Source organism: Zingiber officinale, chromosome 10B (genome assembly GCF_018446385.1).
Source record: "Zingiber officinale cultivar Zhangliang chromosome 10B, Zo_v1.1, whole genome shotgun sequence".
NCBI lineage: Eukaryota > Viridiplantae > Streptophyta > Magnoliopsida > Zingiberales > Zingiberaceae > Zingiber > Zingiber officinale.
Genome location: NC_056005.1, coordinates 88,129,768 through 88,142,795, shown reverse-complemented (window position 1 = coordinate 88,142,795; position 13,028 = coordinate 88,129,768).

The window sequence follows — 13,028 nt, the reverse complement described above, 5'->3', positions numbered from 1 at the left end:
GTACTATTCAGGACATACAAGATAAAATACGGAGCAGAGTCATGCGTACAGGGCGAGACTTAAGGAATGACAAGTGAAGGCCTAGATTGGCGGGGTGGTAGGCACAGGTCTGGATCTATCAGGATGGAATGAATGGAAAATGCAGGGCTGGACGTACAGATCTGGATTTACGGGACAACAAACACAAGCCAGGGAATGCACCAAGGAATGCAGGTCTGTGCCTACAGGTCAAGATGGGCAGGTACGAGGACCCAATCGAAGGTTAACAGACCGGGGCGAGCATACACTATACGACAATCAAGTCAGGGAATGGTAATAATCTGTCAGAGAATAATCACTGCATGTCAGGAAATATGTTAACGGTCTAAGACTCATTGCCCACTAATCCCTCCTTAGACCTATAGAAAGATGTCATGTGTTACTCACCTCCAGACAAATCCTGACACCCGACATTTCCTAACACCCATCAGACTCCAGAAGTACCCACTGCCATATAAAAAGGGAGGCTTTGTCTCTACGCAGGTACGCTCACTCATCTTTTCTCATTCGTCTTTTACTTTTCGTTCTTTCACGGTGCTTCTGGAGAAAAAGTACTTGACTTGAGCGTCGGAGGGCCTGACCTGGAGACTTTTTCCCTGGTTCTTGGTCTCTAACGTGAGGGCAGCTTGTCTGAGTGTGTGCAGAGTCCTTGCATCGTCGTTCTCGTCATCACCTCCCGTCATCCACCTGTGGGAGCCTTTCCAGGAGGTACCAGGTCACCTAGGCGTCTCAACGGCTTTCCGTCAACACCGGCGACAGCGCAGCTAGCCTCTGTTCGACTCAACTTCCGGATGGGATAAAATTTGGCGCTGTTTATGGCAATCTTCTCCACTTGTTCCGAAACGTGAAGATGGAGGACTCTGGTAGAATCAACGTAACTATGATGGCTGGAGAGTACGAACTATTCAAAGAAGCCAAAAGGCGGACGACCTCTGAAAAGCAACAAACTACCGCCTCCCGACTGCGAAAGTTGTCGGAAGCTTCCAAAGAGTCGACCCATGCTTCGGATCGGGGTTCTAAGAGGAAGCATCCCATGGAATTTCCCCCGGCCTTCTACAGGGAGCTCAGCCAAGGCTACTATCAGCCAGAACTGGGATGTTATAGCCACAAGGAGCAACCACAAGCTTATATGGCAGAAAGCTCTCTGCCTAAAGACTCGAAAAAGGGAAAGGCTACCGTCCTCCGTGAAGAACGACGGGGGGAGCCAGAAGAAAAAGTGCCTTTCTCCTCTAAGATATTGGAGGAAAAGCTATCAAAAGGATACATACCCCTAGCTATTGGGGAATACGATGGTAGCAAAGACCCTGAACATCACCTCCGCAAGTTTAGAAACGCGGCTCTGCTACACCAATATAATGATGCCATTAAGTACTGAGTATTCTTGAATACTCTATCGGGCTATGCCGAAAAGTGGTTTGATGGGCTGCCTCACGGGTCCATCACCTGCTTCTTGGATTTCAAAACTGCATTCCTGCGCCACTTCGCCAGCAACAAGAAATATCAAAAAACTGACCACTATCTGTTCGCTCTCAAGCAAGGGCCCTCTGAGCCATTAAGAAGTTATATCAAATGCTTCAACCAAGTGGCCCAGGACGTCCCCACAGCCACATCAGAAATACTCATGATCGCCTTCTCTCATGGTCTGACAGAAGGAGAATTCTTTAGGGACCTCATCAGGAATCCCGTACGAAATTTTGATGAGATGCTGGAGAAGGCCATTAGCTACATCAATGTGGAAGAAGCGCAGGCGGCTTGAAGGAAGATAGACAAACTGCCCTCTTCTACCAATAAGACGGAGAGAAGGATACCCTAACAGCTTGCTCAACCTCTCTTGCGCGCTCGGGACGCCCGACCTACCTTCCACCCCGGTCAGGATGTTCGGCCGATCCCGCGCGTAGCTGCAGTTCATGCCCCCCGACCTGGACCTTGGGGGCCGCGTTATTGCACTTATCATCGGTCATACACGCATGCTACCAGCAATTGTTTTCAATTCGCTCGCAATTCTCGTCGTGCTGCCGAGCTGGGCTTGCCACCACCCAAGTTAGCTCCTCAAGTCCAAAGAATGATGGAGGAGCGACATGATGCAGCAGGGCAGGCATGCAGACCCCGGGTAGATCAAGGGGGGGGGGGGTCTGGTGTACAGTAACAAGGACGTACTGGGAAGTAAGGAGAAGCCCGCGAAGCGGAGAATCGGGGCAAGGCGACCATCCAGGATATAGACATGATCTCCGGAGGACCTACTAATGGAGATTCGGGAAGGACCCGCAAATTCCATGAACGCCGATTGGAGATCCATGCTGTTAGATGCAGTCAGGAGCAGACTGCTGACCCTGTCATCAGCTTTGGGCCACAGGACTTGGAAGGACTGGAGCTACCTCATGATGATGCACTTATCATCAAAGTCATCATAGCTAATAGTCGCGTGGCCAGGGTCTTTGTTGACGCCGGGAGCTCTGTCAATGTATTTAGGATTGCTTTTGAAGAAATGCAGATCGACGCCAGCGAGCTCCAGCGGTGGCTACTTCTTTATATGACTTTACTGGTAACGAAGTAAAACCCATGGGCCAGATCAAGTTGGCCATATCTTTGGGGAGTGAGCCATTAGTAAGAACCAGGAGGAGCATCTTCATTGTAGTAGACTCGCCCTCTTCTTACAACGTCATTTTGGGTTGACCGACTATACATGAGTTCCGAGCTGCTGTCTCTACCTTTCACCAGAAAATCAAGTTCCTCATGGGAGAGCATGTCAGGGAAGTTAGAGGAGAGCAGCGGGTTTCTCGGCAATGCTATATTGACATGGTCAAAGTTGAGGCTCGTAAGGCACAGAGAACTCAAGATGGGGCCGTGCATGCCATTCAAGAAGAGCCCCTACCTGTAGCTGAAGAACCCATTCCTTGGGAGGAAGTCCCGCTATATCCCGAATGCCTAGAAAGTCTTACTCGTGTAGCCGGTGACTTACCTCCCGAGCTTAAAGAAGAATTGATCCAATGCTTGACTCGCAACAGAGATGTCTTCGCCTGGTCTACTGAAGAGTTACCAGGGGTCAAACCTGAAGTAGCGGAGCACAAGTTGCATCTCCTGCCTGACGCCCGACCTGTCAAGCAGAAGAAGATAAATTTCTCAGCCGATCAAAATAAAATTATCTGAGTTGAAGTGGATTAGCTCAGGAAAGCGGGCCACGTTAGAGAAGTACAATTCCTATCCTAGCTCTCTAATGTGGTCTTGGTAGCAAAACCTAACAATAAGTGGAGAGTTTGTATAGATTTCCGGGATCTCAATCCCGCCAGCCCTAAAGATTGTTATCCTCTTCCCAGAATAGACCAGCTAGTAGATTTAACCGCTGGCTGTGAGAGGATTTGCATGATGGATGCTTATTAGGGGTACCATCAGATTCCCCTAGCCTTGGAGGACCAGGAGAAGGTCTGTTTTATTACGGCTGATGGTACTTTCTGCTACACTGTCATGCCTTTCAGACTCAGGAATGTTGGATCTACATACCAAAGGATGATGGATAAAATCTTCCGGGAGCAGGTTGGGCATAACGTGGAAATCTATGTAGACGATATACTTATCAAATCCCTCTCAGCCGCAAATCTGATAGCTGATGTGGAGGAGACCTGCGACTCCTTCCGATAGTATGGGTTAAAATTAAATCCCCTGAAATGTTTGTTTAGAGCCAAAGGTGGGAAGTTCTTGGGATACTTGGTGACCGAGCGAGGAATCGAAGCCAATCCTGAGAAGGTCCAAGCACTCCAGGATATGAGGGCTCCCCAAAACCTGAAGGAGGCTCAGAAGTTGGTGGGCAGGATAACAGCCCTGTCCAGATTTATCTCCCGATCAGCAGACAAAGCGGTACCCTTCTTTAAAGTGCTTAGGAAAGCCTCCAAATTCCAGTGGAACAAGGAATGCACGCGGGTTTTTGAAGAGCTAAAAAAGTATCTAGAGACCTTGCCTTCTTTGTTCAAGCCTATAACAGGAGAGCTGCTCTGGGTCTACCTGAAAGCCACCCCTGAGGCCGTGGGGGCGATGTTAGTGAAAGAGTAGGACAATGTACAATGATCAATATACTTTTTTAGTCATCTATTGAAAGAGACTGAGTCTAAATACACAGCTCTGGAAAGATTGGTTTACGGACTGGTGCTCATGGCCCGACGTCTAAGGCCTTATTTTCTGGCACATCCCATCAGGGTCTTGACCAATAGCACTATGGGTAAAGACCTTACCAATGTAGAGGTTGCGGGCTGGCTTATCAAATGGGCGATAGAATTGGTAGAGTATAATATAGTTTATCAACCTCGCACTGTTATTAAAGCGCAAGCCTTGGCTGATTTCTTAACCGAGATTCATCAAAATGATTCCGAAGAAATTTGGAAGGTATATGTGGATGGATCGTCTACACAGCAGGGAAGTGGTGTCGGAGTTCTTCTGATATCCCCTTAAGAAGACATCTTGCAGTTAGCCGTGCGGTTGAAATTTAGAGCCACTAATAACGAGGTAGAGTATAAGGCTTTATTGGCAGGGCTGCAAGCATCCCGACATGTGGGAGCTGCCCGAGTAATCATCTATTCGGACTCCCAATTGGTAACACAATAAGTAGCGAGTAACTTTGAAAGCAATAGTGATAAGCTACAAGTATACCGAGAGGCTTACGAGAAAATGAAAGAAGAATTCAAGGAGGTCATGGTGAGCAAGATTCACAAAACAGAGAATGGCCGAGTTGATGAATTAGCCAAAATGACCAATTCTTTGACAACATGGGTATTAGACAAGTCAATAGCACAGACCTTCCTCATAGCTCAGATAGATCTTCAGAATAACATGGACGAGCCTATTGATTGGAGAGCACCAATGATCAGTTACCTTCAGCGAGGTATCCTGCCAACTGACCTTGAGGAAGCACAGCTAGTCAGGAAAAAGGCTCACGCTTACACCATGATAGAAGATCAGTTATATAAGCGGTCATTTTCTTTACCTTTACTCAAGTGTTTAAACATGGAAGAGACGGAGCATGCCTTACAAGAAATACATCGAGGGTGTTGCGGCAGTCACGCTGGAGGTAGAACATTAGCTTGCAGGGTGCTATTGGCCGGTTATTTCTGGCCTACCTTACAGAAGGGCACTCAGCAGTTGGTGAACACTTGCTTATCTTGCCAGAAACATCAGGATCTGACACATATGCCCACCTCAATGCTAAAGACGTCCATAGTTTCTTGTCCCTTTGATCAGTGGGGTATGGATATTGTGGGATCATTCTCTATGGAACTCGATCAGAAGTGATTTCTGATTGTGGCGGTGGACTACTTTTCCAAATGGGTAGAAGCCGAAGCCCTGGCCAGAATTACAGAGGGAGCAGTTATTAAGTTTTTGTGGAAATACATTCTGTGCAGATTTGGCATACCCCATAAACTGGTATCGGATAACGGAAGACAATTTTAAGGTCGAAAGATCCAGGCCTGGTGTCAAGGGTTCGGCATTAGCCAGGCCTTCACATCCGTAGTATACCCACAAAGCAATGGGCAGACGGAAGTTATCAACCGAGAGATTGTGCGAGGATTGAAGGTTAAGCTAGATCACGTTGGAGGAGATTAGGTGGAAGAATTATAAAGTATTCTCTGGACCTACCGTACGACGCCTCGGGTGAGCACAGGCCTCACTCCCTTTCATCTAGTCTACGGCAATGAGGCGGTAGTGCCTATAGAGATCAGGGTGCCTTCCACGAGAAGGATGCTATACGACGAGGAGAATGTCGAGCGACGACTTGCAGAGCTGGACTTCATTAGTGAAACTCGCGAACAAGCGGCAACCAGGCTAACTGCCTATCGGCAAAGAATGAGGTAAAGTTATGATAGAAAGGTGGTTCCTCGCTTCTTCGGAGAAGGGGACCTGGTCTGGAAGCGAGCGAGACCTTTGGGGGGCGTAGCCAAGTTGGCACCCCAATGGGATGGACCCTATAAAATTATTAAAAAGTTGGCGTCAAGTGCTTACTACTGCAGGACGACCGGGGTAGGAATCTAGACCGACCCTGGAGCGCTAACTATCCTCAGCCTTACCGCACATAGACATCTTTATTTTTTGTAATACCTGGCCCTGATAAGTGTGGGTCTGAGGGAGGTAGGATAGGTCAGGTCGGGAATACTTACCCGACTGGTCAATAAGAATGACTGCCTGGTCAGGATTGTTACGTCCTTTTTGTAAATCATGAAACCCATTTTGGACTCATACCCAGAAAGCAAGAAGTAAGAAAAGCAGGAAGTAGTTCAGCTTACACAATATACAAATACAAATTACTTAAAGGCAGAAAAGACTTCGTCGAGATTTAGTTCAAGATACGACGATGATCTAAGAAGTCTTCGGGGGGAGTGGACTTAAGATATCCTTGTTCATATATTTGTCGCAAGGCCCCTGCCGCACCATAAGCTATGGAGGTCACGAAGCGGTCCTCGACCTGGACGCCAAACTCTTTGGAATGGAGGCAGGCCTCTCGGCTTAACCTGCAGTGTTCTTCCTCTCCAGCCCTATATATTTCTAGAGCTATGGTAACTCCGGAGGAAGCAGAGTAGGCTTGCACTAGTTCAGTCTATACCGCACGCAATTCGGCTGCTTGAGATTCTAGAGTCTTGCTCTGCTCTTGTAACAGGGCCTCCTTAGATTGTAGCTCCTTATTCAATTGATCCACGGTTTGATGATGAAGAGTCATGGCCTGACTTTTTTCCTCATGAAGGCCCTTGATTTCTTGGTCTACTTCCCTCAGGGATTGCCTATGAAGAGCGTTTGTTCTCTTCAAGGTCTCTATTTCAGCCCGTAGTATTTGGTTGGCCTCCGCCGGGTTATTCAATTGGAGTTCCACTTCGGCCACCCTGTCCTTCATAGCCTTATTCTCTAGATATAGGGCGGACAGTGTGTGACTCATTGCCAAAGATTCAGCGAGGTTCTACAGAAAGATAAGTATCAAGGATAGTAGGAATAAGGGAAAGAAATAATATGGGAAGCTTACGGCTATAGCTCCTTCCGTGATCAGGTCCAACTGGTCTGGCACTGAACAAGAATGTATCTGCTCCATGTGTTCTTACCAGCTGTTAGACAATAGCCCTCGCATAGTGATGCGGCTGATATGGGCCTCTTCTTGGTGCTGCAGGTGCCGTTCTGAAGGTAGAGTGGCCCTGAAATGTGAGTAAGTTGGGCGTCGTACTCTAGATATTCCTGCATCACCCCCAGCTGTTGGGTGTTGTGATCCAGATGGTCTGGCCTCGCCTCCAGCTGCAGGGGGATGAGTGGTAGGTCCTTCAGCCATAGTGGAGGCCCTTGGATGATGGGACGCAGAGATCGAAGAGGCAGGAGGAGATGTTGGGGGAGAAGAAGGACCCCCGGGGGGCAGATGCGATTTGCCTTGGGCTTCTTCAAAGATAATTGGGGGCATCCCTCGAAGAGTTCGCTCCGGGACCTCCGAGGTAGGCACGGAAGTACTCGGGAGTACTGATCTAGAGGAAGCCATCGGAGGTTGCGCAGCAGGATGACCAGTAGAGACAGGGTCAATTCTTTGTCAGAATTGACGTATCAGTGGTTGATCGTCTGAATCCGAATCTTCAGGTGGAGGTCGAGGTCGCCGAGCAGAAAGAGGGGCAACAGTTCGACTTGTGGGATCAATAGCAGCACGTACCTGCCGGGCTACACAAGAAACTGCTCAGAAGGAAGGATTGGCCGAAGATATGTCCGGCCTGGAAGGTGGTCTGGGAGCCAGTTGGACTATAGGTTCGGGAGCTGTTGGGGGAGCGAATAGGGGAGTTGGTTGAGGAGTTGATCGAGGAATTGTGGCAGTAGGCGCTCCCAATTGGGTAGGGGCAGAATGTGGGAGGGGTCTCCTTTCCAATATGATTCTGCCTCTACGTATTATTTCCTAGTCGCTAAAGGGGAGAGGCTGGACGTCTGAGGCACGGAGAAGGGTGTTGGCTACATAGGGAAACCAGAGTTAGGATAATAATCCCAAAAACCAGGGAAAAGTAATTTATTCAAGGGCAGGCAGGACTTACCCAGGAGCGAGGTAGCTCGGCAAAGGAGATGTGGCTCAGCCTGAAGAAGGACAGCATGCCCTCGATAGCAGTCTAGTTAAATCCAATCTCCAGCATCTTAGCTGAGCTAGAGCTTCTGTGAAGAGGGGATCAATACTGAAGTCCCCCACATAAGGTGCTACCGGAAGCATTTGTTGCCACCTAGTGGGACATTCCACAGCGGAGGGAAACTTAAGGAAAAAAATATTTATCCTTCCAGTTAGGTTCGGATAAGGGAATGAGACAAAAGAAAGTAGTGCGGGTGCTAGCCTGGAAACGAAACAAGCCTTCACTTTGCTAGCAGGGAGTAAAGAAATAATGGAACAAGTGAGCAGACCAGGATATGTCACAAACTTCACACAGGATCATAAATCCACACAGGAACCTTATAGAATTGGGAGTAAGTTGGCCCAGAGAAATCCAGAAGTAGCGGCTTACGTTAGAGAATAAGGGGTGGATGGGAAAACGAAGCCCCGTGACAAATTGCTCCTTATAAAATATGACATATCCTTCTGGAGGAGAGGAGGCCCGATACAGCAGGTTGGGGATAATGATATGCATGTCTTCCAAGATTTCGTTGGTGAAACGAAGATCATCCAGATTCATGCCAATGAAAGAAGAAACCCCCGTAAACAATGGTAGGGAGAGCCATAGGGCAGATTCAGGCATAAGGTAGAGGGCAAGAGGACGAGGCAGAAGACAAGAAGAAGCGAAAGGCCAGAAGGGCAGAGAGTGAGCAGAGAGCGAGAGGAAGCAGAAGCAGGTGAAGAAGTCCCAGGGGATAGAGGCGGCATCCTATTTATAGCTGAAATCCATGCATAAGGGTATTATGGTCCAACCACCATCCAACGGCTTACAATAAAGGTAGTTCAATATATCCAAGCAAAAGTGGTCGTCGGATCATCACAGAAAATGAAGCTATGTGAAGGGTGTTGGAAAAAGTAAATGGCGCGATGTACGAGGGTCATTATGGAGTTACCTCGGGAAAGTGCGCTATTGTATTACGAAGTGTTTGAGATCTTCGTACATTTTCTCTATCTCTCTCCTTCTTTCACCTTGGTTTGCTAAAGTTTGGGGGGAGAACCCAGTTCGAGAGCCAGCCCAGGACACTAAGCGATCAGAAGCCCAAGGCAGGGGCACTAGGCAGAGCGTACTAAGTGATCAGAAGCCCAGGGCAGGAGCACTAGGCAGAACGCCACCATGGTCAAAACATATCCAGGGTCGGGGAGCAAGTAGGTCTGGGAGAGGAACAGAGCAAAATAAAAAATTCTTAAGATCGAGATAATTGCCGAGAGATTTCCTAAGCTTTTGTAATTTCAGACAAGAGCAAACCGATAGATTTTCTAAGCTTAAATAATTGCGAACAACAGCAGATATGGAATGTTTACACATTAAAAGTTTTACATTATGGCATAGGATCGGTAGGAGGTACAACGCTCGAGGAAGGTACAGAAACAGCCGAGAAGTCGTTATCGGCAAGAATGGAAGGGAAGGCCTCATCAGGAAGTTCTTGCACAAGACGAGCCGTGTCCAGGAAATCATCCGAGGGGGTAGAGCGAAGAAGCCCTTGTTCAAATAGTTGGCATACGACGCCTACACCCCATACCAGATCATCAAATTAATTAGATCGCCTATCTTCTTCTAGAAAAGTGGGGACTTAACATATGAGATTCTATAGGCTCTGAGGTGATCGATTTCACCCGATCGGTACTCCACCAGCTCGACCTGGACCTTGTTCGCATCTGTAAGAGCCAGCGCCTTCTCCTGTTTAAGGATGGAGGCATCCGCGTAGACCTTGAGAAGATCCGCTTGGAAGGACTTAATGGTGGCTTGATCAATGCCCCACTGGGCCTTGAGAGCTTTTTCCCGATCGGTGCTCGCGACTAGGTCTGTTTGGGCAACTTTCAACTCTTTCTGCAGAAACTCATAAGATTTCTGAAGGGTCTCCAGATCTGCTAAAAGAGTGGCCAGCTCTGATTCCCTTTCATCCAAATTGGTCGCCAATTGGCGACGACATTGCCCTTCGGAGTTCAGTTTTGATTCACTGGTCTGCAGGGTCGCTTGTAGTTCCTTTATCTTTTCGGACGACACCTGAGCCAGGTTCCTAGTTGATCGAGCGGACTCCCCTACCGTGTGAAGATAAGAATCCAGAGGGTCATTCGAAGCTGAAGGGTCCAGTGGAGCGCGGGGAGTTAGTGGCAACTCCAATTTCTGGACATGAGCCTTTAGTGACTCATTCTCTTTCAGCAGCTCAGCGACAAACTGGGTCAAGCTAAGGTTCGCGGAGCAGGCCTGCCCGGTAAAAAGAGAGAAGTAAAAAATAATGTCAAATAGTCAGACCAGGAAAAGGAAGACTCACCAATATAATATGTTGAGATGCTAGATCCAGCCCTGCCCATTGGGAGCCTCCCTAGAAATGCTCATTAGCCAACCTCCAGGAGGTGGCTAAGGCTCCATGAAGTTGAACCTAGTCGCGAAAGAGAGAAGTGTCACCCACATTTGCTGAACCCCCGACCGAATCCAGCCTGAGCACAGAGGGCAGACTCTAGGAGGTCGTGAAATCGTATTTACTCCTGCTGGACCGTGCCCTGGTATGAGTAGATGAAGGGGAGGAGGCGACAGGAGCTGTGGAAGGGTCGCAGAGCTCCTGGGCTGGTCTCTGGCAGATAATTTAACCTGCTCGGGGGGCTAAGACTCGGACGGGAGTGGGTACGGGGACTTTCGCCCCGAGAGGAGACTCCTGGATAGGGGGTCTAGTTGTTTTAACCCGAACCTTTAGGACTCGGGAGAAAGCTTGCTCGACAGAAGGAAGCGAAGGGGAGGACTGGATGGATGGTGTGACTCTTTTATGCTTACGCTGGAGGCGGAGGCGCTTATCGTGAGGCGGAGAAGGAGCCTGCTCTTCCTCGATTAGCTCTAGGGGCATAGAACCAACCTCAAGGAGGGCAGCTTCCAGAAGAAGTTGGCCGGTGGACTCTACTGGTTCCTCCGCTGTTTCATGAGAGGAGGTGGCCGAGGGAGCGACGAGGCCTTTTGCAACCTCTTCGCCTATGACCTTCAAAATGTTGTTGGGCATCTTGATTGACTCGGCCGAGTAGACTCGAAACATGGCAGCCTTTGCAAAGCAGGAAGGAAATACCTCAATTAGTGAAGATGAGCGGAAGGAAAAGTAAAGTCTTACCGAATGGAGCGCCTATAGCCGCGGTGATCGGGCTGAGTCCAAAAAGATGTAAAAAACCTTCTTGTAATATTACGGATAGGAGAAGGCGGACTCCCTTGAGTTTCTCTGAAGCTGTAGGGCAAATCGGTTGATGCCTGTGTTTGGACAGTTCAAAGGGTGAAGGAAGGTTGGAGCGCCATTGGGTTGGCCATGTTACTGACTCGGGCAGCCTGATAAAGAAGAATCGAGATTTCCAACCTTTGTTGGAAGAAAGCATATCAGGGAAGAATTTACACCCGATCCAGGATTACACCATGAAAACACCAGCCTCGAACCGTTTGAGAGAATAGAAGTGGTGGAAAAGTTGGGCGGTTAAAGAAATTTGGTATACCCTACAAAGGATAACCATGCCACAGATAGCACGAAAAGCATTGGCAGCAAACTGCAAAAGTGGGATATCGAAATATTGACTGAAGGAAGAGAAAATGGGGTGAAGAGGAAAGCGAAGACCTCCCAATAGTTGATCCTTGAAAAAAGTTACAATTAAAGAGTATGATTCCGAAATTGATTGTGAAAGCCACGAGCGCTATTCACCCCCCCCCCCCTCTAGCGCTTCTCGATCCAACAGTGTTTTCACCAGATCCTTGACTTGAATTTTCATGCTGGAATTCTCTTCTATAAGTTTTTGGACTTGAGTTGAATTTCCAGTCTGAACTGGTTCAGTCAAAGATTCAGAGTTAGTCACTTCTTTAAAGACTTCTACTTCCTTTAGAAGTGACTTGGCTTTAAGGTTTGATTTAGCTAATTTTCGTAACAAATAATTAACTAAATTATTGAGTCGAGAGAACTTACAGAGGGATCGGGCCCTTTAGAAACGGATACGGATCCGTGGCTTCGCTTGGACTCGGCCTCCGACTCGCTTTCACTCTCGGAAAGGTTGATTTGGTCCCGGGCTATCAGCGCCAGTAAACTCGTCTGATTGAGTTCGTCGTCGTCGTCTTCTGAGGAAGATTCATCCCATGTTGCCTTCAGGGCCTTCTTCCTTCTCTGCTTCTTTGCTTCCTTTTGGTTAGGACAGTTGGCCTTGATGTGCCCCTTCTGGTTACATTCGTAGCAGATCACCTCAAATTTTACCTTAGAATTCGGTTGGGCCTCCTTGGATTGGACTGCCTTCTTTAGGTCCCTCTTGTTGAAACCTTTCTTCTTCTTGTAGAGTCTTTTCACAAGGTTCATGAGTTCAATGGTTAGTTCATTGTCTTCTTCATCTGAGTCGGTTTCTACTTCCGGCTCCTGTTCGATTCTTCGTTGTGATCTTGATTCGCGAGCTCCACCGGTACCTGCAAGCAAAGCAATTCCTTTCTCGAAAGGCTATGTATTAGTCTGCTCATGAAGTTTGAATTATGAAAATATCTCGTCTAATCTAATTGAAGATAAATCTTTGGAGACTTTGTAGGCATCTACCATTGATGCCCACAATGTACTCCTAGGAAAAGAGTTGAGTGCATACCTTATGATGTCCCTATTCTCCACCTTTTGACCGATTGTGTGGAGGGAGTTGAGGATGTCTTGTATACGTGCGTGGAGTTGACAGGTCGTCTCATCTTCCTGCATTTTTAGGTTATACAATTTATTAAGCAACAAGTCATGTTTACTTACTTTTGTGTCGGAGGTTCCCTCGTGGAGTTCGATCAGCTTCTCCCAAAGCTCTTTTGCGCTGGAGAATGGTCCGACTCTGTTGAGTTCTTCCTTGGTCAGTCCGCATTGGAGGGTGCAGGTTGCTCTAG